A 15,252-nucleotide genomic window follows, 5' to 3' on the forward strand; every position below is an offset into this window, starting at 1 on the left:
AAATAAATAATTGTGGTTTTTTATTGAAATGAGTATGACTTACATAGTAGATGTATCATTCCTTTTTCAGGGTCTTCTGGGAGCATGTAACCAGATGCAAGCTGGATACCTTTTCCAGCCTGATAAACTCTACAATGTTGACTTTGACACTGGGGATAAAAGTATTCAGTGTGGCCAACATGTTGATATCTTTAAGCTCTGGTTAACGTGGAAGGCAAAGGTAGGAATTTGACATCTCTTTTATTAGGTCTTATTTATTTGGATACCCAGTATAACCAATTCCAATTTTTAGAGCTTTCTTTGGGTGCCTTTTCCCAAATTATAGTCTTTTATTGTCTTAAACATTTCTCAAAGAAACTGCTCTGTTTCTAATTGCAAATGGCAAGCTTGGTTTCTGAGCTCAAAATTCTACTTGAGGTGGAAAAATTTTTAGCTTGTTTTACTGTTACTATCAAGTGGCAGGAATGAAATCTGTTAGGAATATAAACTTGTTTGCAGCTTCTGTTAAAAAAAATACTGCTTTTTTCTAATTGTAATTGGAAATAGGTCAAGCTACTTGAAGTCAATATAGATTCCCAGATGTGAACACTTATTAATTGCCTGAATGTTCAATCTACCTTAGAGGCAGGAGCAGCATATATTGTCTCTCCAAACACTATGACAACAGCAGGACATGTCTACACCCTCATTCTGCTCCTTATTTATAATTTTTAACTGCCCCTTATTTAAAATTTAATTTAAATAATTGACATGCTTTTAGGAAGCTATTTCTATCACCCTCTTCCCAGTACTCTATAGGAAGATGGGCATTAGGTTCTGTTCAGATGAAAGCTTTGCCATGAACTAACAGCATCTTTACTATATTGGGGATCTGGTCCTCTACATTACATTACCCACCCTGTGGACCCTAAGGGACTCTTCTCAGATGTCAGTATCAGAGGCAGTTAGAGCTGGTTAGATTTTTATTTGGTAGATATGGAATTCCTAGTACAAAACACTAATAGAAAAATATGTTCTGTAACATGAATCACACAGACAAATTCATGATCCTACTTTGGTTAGTCTATAATATATTGGCAATAATATATTGGTTAGTATATAATATATTGGCAACATTTTCTCTTCTAAATTTATCTCTTTCATCAACTGCTTTTTCCTAACCTTATAATCACCTAGTTCAAAATAAGCATTAAAAAAACCACTTTGAATAGTGTATCTACATTGGTAACTCACCTTAAATTCTTTTGATAATGAGGCATTGAAATAATGAATACATTCATTCAATAGTAATGGATCTACCATTTATTGAACATGTATTAGGTAGAAAGCTTTACGTGTTATTTAGCTTATGTTTCCCAACAGTTGTGCTGGTTATGTCTGTTAAATAGGTAAAGAAATTAACTTGCTAGTGGATGAAGAGAACTAAATCTAAGGAGCAAAGGTGACAACTCACCTAAATCCAAAATATATTTTTTTCCACAAATTCATATTGTCTTTCTTAATACAATTCATAGCACCATGGGAATACCAAAACTCACATTGGGTAGTGATGAAAAGCAGGCTCATCATCTTTTGCATATGGAGACTACTTCATAAAAATGGTGTATAAACAGATGTTATATAAGTAGGGCCATTCCTGGGAATAGGAAAAAAATCTCAGCATACTGTGAAATGGGAATTCTTTTATATTATAGAACATTTTTATATACTAGAAATCAGGTTCAGGTAAATATCCATGATGGGCTTGAATGGGAGGAGTTGACTTGCAAGTTTGTAGCATGATTTGTAACTAGTAAATATTTAAACATTTGCTATGTGAATCTCCATCAGTACTCTTGACAAAATAATGGGCATTAAGAATGAAGTCCAGAGATATAAATGAAAAATTTAATAGTTTTTCTCATTTGCTATAACTACAGAATGAATACTTCATTGAGAGTAGAAAGAGGAGCCATCTTTAATGAAATTCATATTTCTTAAAAATAAAATTAGTTACATAAAATACTGTGATAGGTTACAAAAGTAAGTAAGAAGGAAATCATATAGTAATATAAGATTCTACAAACATCGATTATTATGCAGAAGCAAATCTAATGCAAAAGCTTCTTTTTGGTTGGATTTTCTACATGGGTTGGACTGGTTTTATATTCAAAAAATGGCTGTGTTTGGCCAGGAGAGAGCTATAGGGAGCTTAATTGTCCAAGAGCCCATCTGCTTCCCTTAAATTCATAATTGCATTTGCCCTGAGGCTGTGCTTTCCAAAGTTTTCTCCCAGTCAATGACGGATTGAGCATGGCAGGGATTCTAAGGCATTCCCATTCCTGAGAGACACGAGACTCTCTTGATAGCTGACTTGGTGTCAAGAGTTCCCAAGGGCCTTTCTGAATTTTACTTAGATTTCATCATAGTCCAGGACACTTCTTCCCCACCTTTCCCCACCTGTTTCCTTCACTTAGGATCAGACTTATTCACAGTCTGAAAGCTCTCCCAGTCTGACTGGCTCCTTCCCACTGTTTTTCACACAGGTACTTCACTAATTAAGTCCTTGCACCTTTAATCTCATCTTGGTGTCTGCTATTTGGAGGACCTGGGCTAACAGAGTCCAATTAAGTTCAGAATAGAAGTGCCATTGTCTTTACTATTCAATCTTTGTAGATTTTTTTCAAGAAACTTAAAGATACATTCACAAGGAGGATGCATATCCTGATTTTTGTGGTTTTTTTTTTTTTTTTGTGCGGTACGTGGCCCTCTCACTGTTGTGGCCTCTCTCGTTGTGGAGCACAGGCTCCGGATGCGCAGGCTCAGCGGCCATGGCTCACGGGCCCAGCCGCTCCGCGGCATGTGGGATCTTCCCAGACCGGGGCACGAACCCGTGTCCCCTGCATCAGCAGGCAGACTCTCAACCACTGCACCACCAGGGAAGCCCCCATATCCTGATATTTTTCACTGCCAATTTAGTATGCATTGAATGCCACCAAAAGCTCTATATGGAAAATTGCTGAAGGGTAATAAACTCTATGCCAAGTATTTCAATGATATTTATCCCCATTTCTTCAGAATTCAGAGTAGGAATATTCTTCATCAATAATCTCTATTAACTTTTCTGCAATTTTTTCTTCCTCTAATTACTTACAGCTTCCCCCTGAACCAGATTGCCCTCAAAGAAAAATATCAAATGATAAAGTGGTTAGCTCAAAATATTAGTCCACTGATATTTAATCATGTCTATTCTTAAGCATTTCAAAGACTAGTAATGCCTTCTCCAAACCAATATTTGTTCAAAATTGTGAAAGTTCGGAGCATCTGACCAAATGTTCATACAATCAAAGCTTTTTACACATTTTGATTCATATATATTTCTTGTGGAGAAAAATAAGTCTTTGAAAAAGGATAAAAAGTTGCATGCTAGGGGTAAGTATTTATAATTTTAAATAGTATGGTAATTGTCAATAAGAAGGTTATATTTGTGCAAAAATCTGAAGAAAGTGAAGAGGAGATCACGCTAATATTTAGATGTGTAGCAAGAGGGAATCTCAATTCAAAATCTTTGAGATTGAAGCACACCTGTTGCATCTAAGGCACAACAGGGAGATCAATATGGCTAACGTGGAATGAGCTGGTCATACGAGGAAATAATGTAAGAAAGAAAATGAAAGGTTCCTCCATCATTACTCTTTCTTAGAACTACATCGCCTTCGGTCTCTGTTGAAAACAAGTTCTGATTTAAACAGAAAGTGTAGCCTCTTGGGGGCTCCGAGCATCCCCACTTACTTAGTTGTAGGTGTACCTCGTGCTATTTGCATTGTCACTGAGTTCCCACATATGGTAGGACCAGTGGAATTCCATGCTCATTATGCAATGCAAAGGCTAGGTGTGCCTGGGGAGGCAAGGAGTGGCAGACGTGTATGTTGCCTGTATCTCCTTAGCTCATAGGCATGATCCATTGTCCCACTGGACTTCACGCTCAAAACACAAGTCCAAAGTAAAATTTTACAGAATTTCAGAACAGCGACAGCAGAGCATTAAGTTAAGCCTGAAGCCCTTCTGAATATGGGCCATGTGTGACTGCACAGGTTGTATGCTCATGAAACCAACTCTGATCACAAAGGCTTAAGTATTGAGAAGACACTGAAGTACCACCTCATGGTTGTAAAGGCTCTACACTACACAAGCCTAGAGTAACTATGAACACATACCCTCAGCATGGACATACATGGAACATATGGACAGAAGCAAAGAGACCAGTTAGGAAGCAATTTCAGTAATGCAGTGGAGAGTGATTGGGCCAGCATAGTGGCAGTGAATAGGTTAAGATATATTAGATTCTAATTACGTTTTAAAGGTAAATCCTATGGAATTTTCCAAAATATTAGATGTGGGGAGTGAGAAAAAGAAGAGGGTCAAGGATAAGAAAACTTTGATGTTTTGGGCCTTAGCAACTAAAGGATAAAACTCATGTATTACTGAGATTGGGAAGACTGGGAGAAACAAGTTTGTGCAGACAGGTCAGGAGTTCACTTTTGGACATTGATTTTGAGATGTTTATTAGTTATGTGAAGCAGGAGACTGAGGTTCAGAGATGAGGCCTCAGATGGAAATGAAAGTGGGAGAGTCATCAACCTGTATATACTGCTTAGAGCCATGAGACAAGTGGAAATCACCAAGGGAAAGAAGGTGAGTGGAGACAGACTGGTCGATTTTTCTGTGCCTCCGTTATCCACTTTATAGGATTCTTCTAAGAGTAAATTAAACCAAGAGTACAAAGCACTAAACTACATACCTGATATACTACTGAAGCTCAACAATTGTTAGTTTTAAGATGCACTATGCCAGCCAGTATGCCAAGGGCTTTATTTGTCATATTTCTCCTATTCCTCACTACATTATATATAATTTTTAAAAATTTGCTCTGCATACTAGACAGATAAAAAATTCATGTCAAAATATTTATCAAACATTTGTAGATCTAGGCAACCAAACTTAGAAAGGCTGAGTAACTTGCCTCAAGTTCCACAGACAGTAGGGAGTAAAAGCAAGTTGAGGGGATAGAAATAAGAAGACAGTGAGAATATATAATACCTACTGTTAGTAAGATAATAATCACATTTATTTAAATTAGTATATTTAAATAAATTTAATACATTTCAGGAACTTCTTCAGTGTAATTTAAAGGTACTTACTTGAATGAAGCTTTTGATTGTTTTTAACTACAGGGAACCTATGGCTTTGAGGCACAGATCAACAGATATATGGAACTTGCAAAATAGTTTTATAAAGTTTTAAAGAGAAAAGGTAACTTTAAGCTAGTATTTGATGCAAAGGTAAGGACTCTATTAGTGGGCTTTTTTTTTGTGAGAGAGAGTTTAAAGTATACTTTCTTTGCTGAGTATTTTTTTACTTGAATATGTTACCTATCCAATATTTTGAGATAATTTAAAAGTTGTATGTAATAATTATTTTAAATATTTTATTTTATCTAAATGCAAAACATTTAGGTTTTAAAAACTTTTCCATTTAAGTTCTCTTTCTTACAGGCCGAGGGTCCAAAAGATTAATTTGTTGATTATACTCAATTTTAAAATTTTTAAGATGAAACTCTTCGGTTATAATTGCTTTTCTGATTTTGATGACACTGAATTAAGAGTAATTTAATTGTTCCTAGTTTTTTTCTTGTATGTTAGAGAATGCAGTTGGGTTTCTGGATAGTAGATGACATAAGAAAGAGTGGGCTTTAAATTATATGATAATCCTTGGTTAATCATTATTAAAGTACTAAGTAGATATTAATGAAAAAATGGAGAGTTTTGCTAGTATTCTATCCATCTTTCTCTTCAAGGCCCAGTCAGCCAACCCAGTGGCATGCTTTAAGTCATGCTAGTAAGAGTAACTATTAGGAAACAAAGGTGGTTGGTCTTTTTTCTACATTGTCTCCCTCTGATTGTATTATTTCTATTTTTGGTTAGTCTCTCTCAGTCTTAAGTTGAAACTAGAAGAAATTTGTTTGTTTGTTTTTAATACTGTACATTCTCTGATCATTTATCTGCCTCTCTGAAATGAGCTTTCATAAATTGATTTAAGTAAAGTTCTCTTATACCCCTTTATCTATATAAAAGACATCTAGCCACTGAAGCCAGAACCTTGAATTCATCTTGAAAACCTAGCAAAGATCAATTCTATCTTTTGAAGATTTGGGAAATGTAAACTCTCCTATCTGTACCCGTGGCCACTGCTTCAGTGAAGTCCTCTCCATTCTCTCCTGAATTACTATAACATTCTATTAACTAATATTCTCCTCCCCTCAATTGTTCTCTCCCCTAATCGATTGTCCATACTACAGCCTGAGTGACCTTACTCAAATATAAAATTGGCACTGTCATTAAAATATTTAATATATTTTGAGGAATGGGTATGGGATGGATGGCTGAAGACTGGGCACTCCGTGAGGACACCATTTCCTTTATCTCTGTATTTGGTGCCTGATATATGTATTAGATCCTCAAAAACTATTTTAAAATATATTAAAAGTTAAATTAAATTAAATACTTCTGGGATAATTAAGGAATTAGGTAGGGCTTTGAGGATACTTATAAAATTACTAAAGAATTAGGTAAAACTTTAAGAATACTTATAAAATTTTAATTTTTGATTTAGCCTGAGTTCACCAATTTCTGCTTCTGGTACTTCCCACCAAGACTTAAACATATCCCAAAAAGTTTGGAAGAGATCAAGAACAGCAAAAGGTAAGTTTGTGTGTATGGTGTAGTATTTATCATTTTAATATTGCCTTTTAAATAATGTGTCTGGGTTAGTTTGATTGGTTAGTGGAAGGCGGTAATGTGGTCTTAAGCCATTTTTTTAATATTTGTATGGAACCAAGTGAAATCTCAACCCACCAGTCATTTTGCAAATTAATCGTCATCATTTATATAATTGAAAAATATTTTTTGAATGCTTAATATTCAATCTACTGAGTTTTTTACCCTTTGGTTAATTCATTTATCAGTTAATGCTTGCCATATGTTCCAGAGGATTTAGAGGTATAAAATGAATAAGACAGAATCTGAGTTCTAAGCTAGAAGGCTTAGTGGGGAGAAGATAAGAATAGAAATAATTACAATTTTTATGAGCAATAGAAGACGTACTTGGAGAAGAATTATCACATTTGAAATATTTATCATAAGGTCATCTGAGCAAGAATCTAGGAGAGATTTTATTACAGATCAGTGATCAATACTGAAAAAAATCCAAATAAATGTCATAGCAATGAGGAGATTTAATCTTTACCCTAAGAATGTATATTAAAATAAAGAGAATCGCCACTATTACGTGTTATTTAGCTATACATTTACTGTAAGTTTTTAACCTATTTTAAGCATGCATCATATACATACATTTTATAATAGTATCACCACCACTTTTGAGTTGACCAACATCACAACTACTTATCTTAGGCAATGTGATCTGCCCTAGGAGAAGGTGAACACAAACTATCTGATATCAGTGTTTAAGGGCATCAACTTTTTATGTCATCAGAAAATTTCACTGGGCTTATAAGACTTAAGAGAAAATAGAGAATTTTGTTGTTTGTTTTTTTTTTGCGGTACGCAGGCCTCTCACTGCTGCGGCCTCTCCCGCCGCGGAGCACAGGCTCCGGACGTGCAGGCTCAGTGGCCATGGCTCACGGGCCCAGCCGCTCCGCGGCATGCGGGATCATCCTGGACCGGGGCACGAACCCGTGTCCCCCGTATCGGCAGGCGGACTCTCAACCACTGCGCCACCAGGGAAGCCCCTTTGCTTTTTGATAATACCCCTTGTTTAAATATCTTGTGGTTTGAGGCAAGTATTGAGCGAAGCTCTTAATTTTTTTTCTTAACATGTAAGTGTTACCTTTTACTAGGTAATTACTACCAGCTGAGAGTTAGTGGAGTACATGTTTACAGAGAGCGAGCTATTTCCTGGAGATACACACACTCACTCACCAGAGAGCCGTCCCTCTCAGAGATCTGCACATGCTCCTGGATGGGGGGCAAAGGGGAAATATAAAGCAGTTTTTAACAATATTGCAGGCAATAACTAATACCTTTTATTTTATGGTCATGTTGATTAATTAAAATATTAAAGGACATTAAATGAAACGTCTGACCATATAATGACTATATAAGCAACATATATGTATATATGCCCTGCCATATATAAAAACTTATGGGAAAGTTAAGTAATGGAGAGCATCTGTAGCACTTTAAAGGTAAACTGTGTGCAGGACTAGAAGTTTCGAGAAGAGGAGCACATTCAATAGTTATAGAAAGCCCTCCTCTTCCTTTCCGAGTCTCAGTACCACTTTGCCTTATAATAATAACCCAAGGGCGTAATGTGATCTAATGTCATGTGCATGGTATTGTTTTAGGAGCTGTGCAAGACAATTAAACAGATAGAATTTGTCTCTGTAAAACTTACAAAGAAAACTATGTTTTGCTGCAAAACAGTGACCTTGTAGAAAAACTCAAGATGTACTGTAGGGCTTCCCTGGTGGTGCAGTGGTTGAGAGTCCGCCTGCCGATGCGGGGCACACGGGTTCATGCCCCGGTCCGAGAAGATCCCATATGCTGCGGAGCGGCTGGGCCCGTGAGCCATGGCCGCTGAGCCTGCGCATCCGGAGCCTGTGCTCCACAACGGGAGAGGCCACAACAGTGAGAGGCCCGCATACCGCGAAAAAAACGATGTATTGTAATAATGCAAAGAGCGAAAGTTAGAATATCAAAAGATACTACTACTTTTCCATTTTCTATTTCATTTTACCTCTCCCAGATACTTCTACTTGAATTGCCATGTAAATAAAATGTCACACAACCTTCTTTAATATATTCTAGCGCACTTGCATTATTTTGTGAGTTTGGTAGTCGTGAATCATGGAGTAACAAGAGCTACAGTATGAATATAGAACATGCTGCCTTTTCTCTGTACTAAGCTGCTTCTTAAAAATTATCCCTGACAGTTTTAAATTGCCTGCAATTTACTTCAAGCTAATGATAGTTATGTAGCCATCTAGGATGTGGAACAGTATTTACTTGTAAAATTTCCTTTTAATGATATTTGCATTTATACACAGATTGCTCCAAACATTAAAGCATAAATGATAGAGGAAGGCACAGCCATGCTAAACTACCAGCCTTATGGGGACAAAGTAAATTTTTTTCGAATGGTCTTTTCTAATCCTGTCACAAGACAAACTGATGTAGACTATGTTACTGATGAAATTCAAAGACTTGGGAAAGATTTATGATACTGCAATAGGATTTTGAATACCAAATGTAAACACCGACTTTAAAGATTTACTGCTGAAGATAATAAGAAAGGAATATTATAAATGATATTCTTTCTTCAGAACCTTTGACTCTCTTTTATCCTATGTTATGCAAGATGAATAAAGAGCAGTGGGTCACTGAAGATAGATAGATAGATAGATAGATAATAGATTCAATTTTGTTTATGTATTTGTTGTTTTCATTAATTCAATGAAAGATTATTGAAAATCCATTAACTGTCAGGGACTTTTCTTGGTGTGTTAGAATACATCAGTAAATAAGAAAGACAAAAATCCCTCCTCTTGTAAAGAAAGAAGTTCCACTGTGAACATTTGGTAAGTTAACCAAATTAGTTGCATAAAGCCTTCCCGAGGTGAAATCATTTTCAATAACATATGGTAGTGTTCTGTTTCATAATACTTGTGATGTTTCTCTATTTCAATAAATCAGATGAACAAAATGTTCTGTATTTTGGAGCAGAGAGTCAGGGAAGAGAATGACAAGGGCTGACATATTTGCCTTTTGATCCCTGCATTTTTATTTAGAAGGAACTGTGGCTTCTACCAAGCTTCTGTGCAATGATTTAATTCATTTTTTTCTGCAATGCCATTTTTAATGTCTCTAAAGATCAACAACAGTGGCATCGTTTTATAATTCTCCAAAAGTATATTGGCCCTAGTTCACAAAATGGAATCGGGTAGCGCCACAGGGATGATAAAATTAGTATTTTTCAGCTCCTTTTTTGAGATAATAGAGTTAACATTAATTGAGCACTTATGGTATGCTAAGCATCTTAACTTGCATGGTTACATTTATTTCTCTCAATATTATGATTTAAAGTGATTTATTATCCCCATTTCATGAATGGGAAGATGAAGATTTAAAGAGTTTAAATAATGTCTAACAGCATGCTGCTGATAAGTAATAAAACCCAAATTTGAAGCTAGCCAGGTTTTTTCTCAAGTGTGTATGACAAAGAACCTGCTAAATGCCTTGATGCAATTCACATACACTACCTACCAGTCAAGCCATTTGTCAAATCACTTGACTTATGCAGATCTCTTTCCTCTTCTCTGAAATAGGAATAATAATTGTGCCTATAATGCAGGGACATTATTAGAATAAAATAAAATAATTGTGTTAAATATTTTTTAAAACTTTGAATCACTCTGTGTGTGTTAGTTTTTTCTTTCACAATGTGTACATATATCAAATCATTATGATGTACACTTTAAATATCTTACAATTTTAATTGTCAATTATAACAATAAAGCTGAAAAAATTAAAAGATATTTTCTCAATATAGGAAAAAATCAAATAATTTTGTAACTTCAAAGAGAGCTGAGATCTTAAAAATTAGTATTACATGATGAGAAAAATAAATGGAAATATAGAATTGAATTTAGAGAAAAATACAAAGAGGAAAAGGATTTAATATAGTATATATATAACTCCTTCTTTATAGCCCATTAACAATTATTTCCCACCAATAGACAAAGAGGAAGGCAGACCCAATAAGAGCTCTGTAGGCTTGGCTGTGTATAGGCTCAGTGCATAATCGTTAGTTTTGCATAATTAATTTTTTATTATGTCAAATAAAGCCAGAGATTTAAAATACTAAAATCTCCAGCACAAAAATTCACAAACCACTTTTGACACATTCGATCCATCACAGCACCTTCTCCATACACTAAACAAATCTTTTGTGTTTCGGTTGCGTTTTTACCTTTCTTGAAATAATAAAGCATAATATGCTGAAAATGTTGCTTTTTTTCTTCTATATTCAATATTAAAATGGCTACACAAAAATTCACCAATTTTGATGTTTCTTTTTAAATGCACACTGATATGACATCTGTCACAATACAATCTAACAAAATTGTTTTGAATGAAGTTAAAGACAACTAAGCACTACTAGAGTCATCTTATGGAAAAAAACTCAACGAACTTCTTGGCCAACCCAGTAGCTAGACTAGGTAAAAATTAAGTTCCATAACATTGGTTTTATCTTTATTAATCATTCAGGGTGCAATCAAATATTGTCATGGTTCTTAATTACAGAGGAGATTGTACCCTTCTGTTTTTCAAGCTCTGTTGCATCCATTCAAGTTAAATGTCTGAAAACTTTTATATTTTAGAAATAAAAACACATGAATTGGGATAGAGATTCTTTTCAATTATTCTTCTACCATATAAATAAGACATTTCATGTCCAAAGTTTTTCTCAGAGGAAACATAAAATTGATTATGCTACAGACTTTGATAGTTTTTGTGTCTTTGTGAAATACAGGGAAGAGCAGTTTAATTATCTTAGTGCAATGTATCCTTTGATAAGAATTACTGCTCTATATGGGAGGGTTTGTTCCAAATGCTATCTGGTTTGTCAGACTTAGAAACATAAATCTGTTTCTTCCCTATGCATTATTCATAACTGCTTATCATTACATAAAGTTTATCACACATAGATTAAACATTTCCTTTTCAAAAAATATGCCTCAAGTTTCTTTGTCCCTATAGCCACAATTTTAGGTATTGGTTTTATTTCTTAATGAACACTTTGAAATAAGAATATACTAAATCATAAGAATACTTTTTAATATATATTGCATAGGTTATATAAATTAGTTAAAACAGTGCTTTCTTCCAATATCAGTTCTGTGAATTAAGCAAGTATATGTTGTAGAGTTTTGAGAAATCTACAGTCTGCTTTATTCAGTAGTGTCTTGCTAATAACAAGGAAACTAATAAGAATTGTTCTATTTTGAGGTATACAGCATTTTCAATTATTTGCATACCTATTTTACACATTGTTGAAAAACTGTAACATTTAAATTAAAGAAAGGATAATACTCATTAACCTGTGTCATCCCCCCACCCTTGAACTTGGATTATTTTTTATTTCATGGCCAGTCAAAATTATTTTAGCCACAGAACACTGTTTCCTTTGCTGTGTTCTCTCAACCAAGGTTCTGACACAAACCTTGTATTACATGAAATAATATGTGAGTTTTCTTTCCATAACTTACAGGAATTCTATAAAATGGGCTCCTTTCTTGCTGTTAAGAGATTTAGTTTAACATAAAATTCTTAAAGGGATAATACTAACTTTATCTTTTTCTTTTGAACTTTTTCCAAATATATGACATATAATAAGTAGCATTGGTTTAACCAACAGAGATGACTTCCAGAGAGACTGTGTCTCCTGAACTTAGGGTAGAACAGGGTAGACCAAAAAGTGAAAATAATGTGTTTTTAAATTTTATTTTCAATTCAAAGTGCTAGTATAGAATTGTGCATAATATATAGAGGAAACTTGAAACATATAACAACATCCAAAAGGGGTTCTTAAATATTTAGATTCTTACCAGGCAGATAAGTGGAGCAATGATAATCAGAGTTACATGGAAAATCAAAAATACTTGAAATAAACAGTTTGATATTGCTGGAGTAGAGTGTAGAATTATGGAGTTCTGCTTCAAGTAGCTAGAGAATTACAGGTCCTTAAATTTAGCATTTTGACAATGTGAAAACAACTAAAGTGAATGCAATGGGGGTAATAAAATAAAACTTGTATTGATGAGGGGGGAAAAGACATTGATTTTGATGGCAGTTTCAAGGACTGATTGGAGGAAGAGCAGGCCTTAGAGGCCATTGCAATAATCCAAGAGATAAGAATTTAGCAGTGCAAGGTAATAGGGAATTAAGTTTCGGCAGTAGATTTGCCAAAGTGCATTGAGAAGATAAAAGTCCACAGAGCCTGAAGTTTCTAGCTTGAGAGACAGCTTAGGTCTCAGTAGCTCAAGAATCCAAAAGGGAGACCCATATTAGCACAATGTCATTGTTATTTAACTTGCATATAGAAAACAAGATAAAATGTATGGATTTACAGGGCTTAGCTCTCTGGAAAATATCACACGAGTTATATAGCTACCTGAATATAAAGTAGAGATGTTTCATGACTGAAAAAGCTCCCTTCCATGTAATTAATGTAGCATGATACATTACCTAGAGACTTCATATGTTAATGTAGTCTGAACCAGCAAGAAAGGACCTGGGGAACTCTTTGACAATCCCATGCCTCTCTCTACTTTATGCTTTGCAGTTACTTGTGTCCTAGAAATTCTTAGTAAATCTTCGTACTGAACAAGATCTCTGAGTCTGATTTGACAATTCAGATCCTTTGTATTAGCTCAATGATTATCTGACCCAGGAGACTGAGAAGGAATGCTTGAAGACCCTGGTCTAAGTTAATTCCTTCACTGTTTCCAGTGCAGCCCTATAGAAGTGGGTCTGGAATGGAGAAAAGTCACAGTGGCACAGGACTGACTCTAAACAATCTCTCTTTTGCTGAATCATAATTACTTTATACTCTTGGGGTCTTCAGTTTTTTGTTTGGCATTTGTCTGAGCTCAGTTGGTCCCTTAATTCCTTTTGAATGAAGAGTCAGGCTTTTTTTTTTTTTTTGGCTTGTTTGTTTTGTTTTGTTTTCCCTCTAATGTCTGGCTTTCACATTAGTCCTCCATCTAGGACACAACTTTTAATGTTTATTCTGCCCAATCAGCCCCTTGCTCTTCCCCTGGGCTGCTTGCTCAGCCTTCATCAAGAGATGAGGAATATTGGCTCTACCCAGAGGCTATGCACAACTGTCACCTTTGTTTGCTATATTTCGAATGGTATCTAACCCTTTCCGTCTGAATTGTCCATCTAAATATACCTGTTTTTTCCTAATCTAAAGCCCCCCCACATGGAATGTGGGTACAAATTCAATAAATATTTTTACAAGAATATTGGAATTTTTCCCATCTCATGTGAGATTTCTTATGTCTAGGTCCCCATTATAGTTCTCCTTTCACAAATATAAGAATGAATGGGCATTAAATCTTTCTAATCTTCACTCCTACACAGAATGTCTTTTCACATAGAAAAAAAAAAAACTTTGCAAGACACTTCCTTGATAAAGTGATGATAGTGGCTATGCTGATATGTTATTTAAACTATCTATAGGAATAATAGATATCCCATTAAACCATACCTGTATACTCTCAAACTAATGAGCCATTTATAAAGAACACTGTTGTGGGACTTCCCTGGTGGCACAGTGGTTAAGAATCCACCTGCCAATGCAGGGGACACGGGTTTGAGCCCTGGTCCAGGAAAAATCCCACATGCCACAGAGCACCTAAGCCCGTGCGCCACAACTACTGAGCCTGAGCTCTACAGCCCGTGAGCCACAACTACTGAGCCCTCGTGCCACAACTACTGAAGCCCACACACCTACAGCCTGTGCTTCGCAACAAGAGAAGCCACCACAATGAGAAGCCCGCGCACGGCAACGAAGAGTAGCCCCCGCTCGCCGCAACTAGAGAAAGCCTGTGTGCAATAATGAAGACCCAACACAGCCATAAATAAATAAATAAAAATAAATAAATTTAAAAAAAACCAACACTGTTGTGCCTTAAATTCTATAGTTCGCTGGATATTCAAACAGTCTTACCATCTCCAAGCTTCCTCTCAATACTCTGAAATATCCTGTTAAGAATAACTTGTAAAATTTCTTAAAGAAGCAGCTTTGGTACATCTAGTTGCAAACCTTACCATGTTTTAACTTATAAAATAATTAAAATAGCTTTGGTTAATAAATTCTAGCAGTACATTATGAGCCTATGGTCCTTGAAAGGCTATGAATATTTTTGCTATTTTTACTTTGATTACAAACAGTCTAATTGGGTTCTATAACCTCCTAAGTTTAAATCACTGGTAAACTGCACTATGAAAATCCTATGAAAGCATTTGTTGAAAATGAGATACTAGCTAGTAATAATCTAATTTTTGATAGCCATTTTCTAGCTTAAAATCACTTTGGCATATTTTATTTTAGCTGATTCTGTTTTCTAAAGAAGGCATAGTCACAAACTTTGTGAAAATAAAAAGCATGAGAAAGAGCTTAAAG

The 15,252-nt window shown here is 35.3% G+C and overlaps 1 pseudogene across 1 annotated transcript in view; it reads left to right on the forward strand.

Annotated features, from left to right (window-relative positions):
• The window catches only part of LOC307062488 (glutamate decarboxylase 1-like), a 95,825-nt pseudogene extending 86,545 nt beyond the window's left edge, over positions 1-9,280 (forward strand). The window contains exons 11-12 of the transcript in view: positions 71-220; positions 9,107-9,280. The product of the transcript in view is annotated as a glutamate decarboxylase 1-like (transcript). The remainder of the gene's footprint in view (positions 1-70; positions 221-9,106) is intronic.
• Positions 9,281-15,252: the final 5,972 nt, after the last annotated feature.

This window comes from Hyperoodon ampullatus, assembly GCF_949752795.1.
Source record: "Hyperoodon ampullatus genome assembly, chromosome: 13".
Taxonomy (NCBI): Eukaryota; Metazoa; Chordata; class Mammalia; order Artiodactyla; family Ziphiidae; genus Hyperoodon; species Hyperoodon ampullatus.